Consider the following 4,057-nt stretch of genomic DNA (forward strand, 5'->3'; position numbering starts at 1 on the left):
GTCGACCATATCGATGATATTATTCTTCCCGACGAAACGCCATGTCACATTGCTGCAATCACTCATGCGTCTGAGCCGTCAAGTTCGTCAGCCTTCGACAATGCTATTGACGCAGACCTTCCCCTCTCGCATCGCCGCCAACTTGTTGCTCTCCTTAACAAGTTTCGTTCTTCTTTCGACTTTCAAGAACCTGCTTTGGGCCGCACCACGACTATCACTCATACTATTGACACCGGCTCACATTCGCCTCTGCGACAGCGCCCTTACCGCGTTTCCGCCGAAGAGCGCCGCGTCATTACGGAGCAAGTAGATGACATGCTTAAACGTGGAGTGATACAGCCTTCTCAAAGCGCTTGGTCATCACCTGTGGTTCTGGTCAAGAAAAAAGATGGCACCGTACGATTTTGCGTGGACTATCGCCGCTTAAACAATATTACGAAAAAAGATGTCTACCCGCTACCACGAATAGACGATGCTCTTGACTGTTTACAAGGCGCCGAGTACTTTACATCTTTGGATCTGCGTTGTGGGTATTGGCAGGTGCCAATGGCTGAATGTGATCGCCCTAAAACAGCCTTTGTAACGCCGGATGGCCTATATGAGTTCAAAGTCATGCCATTTGGGCTCTGCAACGCGCCTGCCACATTTGAGCGCATGATCGACACCATCTTGCGTGCCCACAAGTGGAAAACCTGCTTATGTTACCTGGACGACATCGTAGTCTTTTCATCTGATTTCCCGACACATCTTGCTCGCCTCCACGAGATTCTGACGTGTCTAACTTCTGCAGGCCTACAACTCAACTCCAAGAAGTGCCACTTCGCAGCACGAAAACTAACCATCTTGGGACATGTCATCACAAGAGACGGTGTTCTTCCGGATCCCGATAAGCTACGAGCTGTCGCTGACTTTCCGTTGCCCACATCACTGAAAGCCCTAAGAAGTTTCGTCGGTCTCTGCTCTTACTTTCGTCGCTTCGTGCGCAACTTCGCGTCCATCATCGCACCTCTCACGAGTCTGCTTTCCAACAGCAAAGGCATATCTGCATGGTCACCTGCATGTGACGATGCATTTCGCCAGCTGCGCCGCCTGCTGACCTCACCACCTATTCTTCGTCACTTCGACCCTGCTGCGGCCACAGAAATTCACACCGATGCAAGTGGCATCGGTCTCGGTGCAGTTTTGGCACAACGGAAAGGCACCCAAGCTGAATACGTAGTCGCCTATGCAAGTCGCGCTCTCAAGAAGGCTGAATTGAATTACTCCGTGACAGAGAAGGAGTGTTTGGCCATAATCTGGGCGTTGACGAAGTTTCGCCCGTACCTTTACGGCCGTCCTTTCGACGTGGTCACAGACCACCACGCTCTATGTTGGCTGTCCACCTTGAAAGACCCGTCCGGACGCCTGGGGCGTTGGGCACTTCGATTGCAAGAATACGACATCCGTGTCGTATATCGTTCCGGTCGCAAACATGCGGATGCCGATGCACTTTCGCGATCGCCATTAGCACCAGATGTGGCTTCTTTGTCTCCCCTTTTTACCACCTTGTCACCACTCGACACGACTGACATGCTTTCGGAGCAGCGTAAAGACCCATACCTTGCCTTGTTAGTCGACTACCTTACCGATCCGTCTGCTGTCCCTTCCACGAGAGCGCTACGCCGGCAAGCAGCCCACTTTTCCTTACGAGACAACATTCTGTACCTCCGCAACTACATGCTTGGTGGTCGGAAGTGGCTCCTTGCTGTCCCAACTCATATGCGCTCTGACATCTGCATGAATTTCCATGCAGATCCCCAAAGTGCTCACGCAGGGGTCCTGAAAACCTACGAAAGGCTGCGCCAACGCTATTACTGGCGAGGAATGTATCGCTTTGTGCAGAAATACGTTCAGTCTTGCACCACTTGCCAACAGAACAAGACACCTCCGCGGCACCTTACTGGCACGTTACAGCCGCTCCCGTGCCCGGCTCGCCCATTCGACCGCGTGGGTATAGACCTATATGGCCCCCTCCCATATAGTAGCTCTGGAAACCGGTGGATTATTGTCGGAGTCGATCATCTGACACGCTACGCTGAGACTGCAGCTCTACCGGCAGCCACCGCCCACGAAGTTGCACTCTTCATTCTCCGCAGCTTCATTCTACGTCATGGTGCTCCGCGGGAATTACTCAGTGATAGGGGTCGAGTGTTCCTGTCGGAGGTCATCCAAGCTATCCTCGCTGAATGCAACATTATCCACCGGAAATCTACCGCATACCATCCACAGACAAATGGTCTTACTGAGCGGTTCAACCGCACACTTGGCGACATGCTGAGGATGTACACCTCCTCCGACCACACTAACTGGGACGCTGTATTGCCCTTTGTTACCTTCGCTTATAACACCGCGACGCAAGCGACTACCGGTTTTTCCCCGTTCTTCCTATTGTACGGCCGCGAACCTTCCCACCCACTCGACACTATACTACCGTACCGCCCTGATGCATCTGAGTGCTCCCCGCTTTCGGAAGTCGCCAGATACGCTGAAGACTGCCGTCAGTTGTCTCGGTCTCTGACAAGTGAGGCTCAAGGTCTACAAAAGACTCGACACGACGACGCACACCGCATAGCTCCTACATTTCGTGCTGGCTCCCTTGTGTGGCTTTGGGTGCCCCCGTACGTTCCTGGCCTGTCTTCTAAACTTCTGGCCCGGTACCATGGTCCCTACCGTGTCATTGACGCGACCTCCCCGGTGAATTACATCATCGAGCCATCAACACAATCACCAGACTTGCGCCGTCGAGGACGCGAGACCGTACACGTCGACCGTCTCAAGCCCTACTACGACCCCCTCATTGTGCCTACTCCCTGAGTCGCCAGGATGGCTACCCTTCACCCCGGGGGTATTGTAGTGGAGCATACGCACCAACGCGTATGCGCCTTCGGAAGACAACGAAAAGCCCGTGCTCTGATTGCGCGAGAACCTGTGCCGCCATTGCCAGACTTGCTGTTCGCCCATTTTCCGTCGCGACTTCGTTGCCGCTCCTCTGTTCCATTAAACATCATCGCATAAGTGACATTGTTTTATGCGGTTTTACGACGGTTCATATCTTAACCTAACCTAACCTTACCTTACCTAACCTAACCTATCCTAACCCAACCCAACTCAACCAAACCCAACTCAACCTAACCTAACCTAACCTAACCCAACCCAACCCAACCCAACCCAACCTAACCTAACCTAACCTAACCTAACCCAACCCAACCCAACCTAACCTAACCTAAACTAACCTAACCCAACCTAACCCAACCTAACCTAACCTAACCTAACCAAACCTAACCTAACATAACCTAACCTAACCTAACCTAACCTTACCTAACCTAACCTAACCTAACGTAACCTAACTTAACCTAACCTAACGTAACCTAACCTAACCTAACCCAACATAACCTAACCCAACCCAACCCAACCCAACCCAACCTAACCTAACCTAACCTAACCAAACCTCTCCTAACCTAACGTAACCTAACCTTACCCAACCTAACCCAACCACACCCAACCACACCCAACCCAACCCAACCACACCCAACCCAACCTAACCTAACCTAACCCAACCTTACCTAACCTAACCTAACCTATCCTTACCTAACCTAACCTAACCTAACGTAACCTAACCTAACCTAACCTAACCTACCGTAACCTAACCTAACCTAACCAAACCTAACGTAACCTAGTCTAACCCAACCCAACCCAACCTAACCTAACCTAACCCTAACCTAACCTAACCAAACCTAACCTAACGTAACCTAACGTAACCTAACCTAACCTAACCTAACCTAACTTAACCTAACGACGGTTGCAAGCGCTTTCACAATAGATATCGCAGTTCCCGACTTGTAATGGTGAAAAACACTGCATCTCACTGAGTGACATTGTTTAATGCGGTTTTACGACGGTTCATATCTTAACCTAACCTAACATTCGCACTTGTATCTAAAAACGCTCTATTACACTGTTTCGTTCACAATTACGATATTTGCATAACCTCACAGTTTTTCACCAACTTATTGCAGTA

This window comes from Rhipicephalus microplus, unplaced genomic scaffold (assembly GCF_043290135.1).
Source record: "Rhipicephalus microplus isolate Deutch F79 unplaced genomic scaffold, USDA_Rmic scaffold_46, whole genome shotgun sequence".
NCBI classification, from domain to species: domain Eukaryota; kingdom Metazoa; phylum Arthropoda; class Arachnida; order Ixodida; family Ixodidae; genus Rhipicephalus; species Rhipicephalus microplus.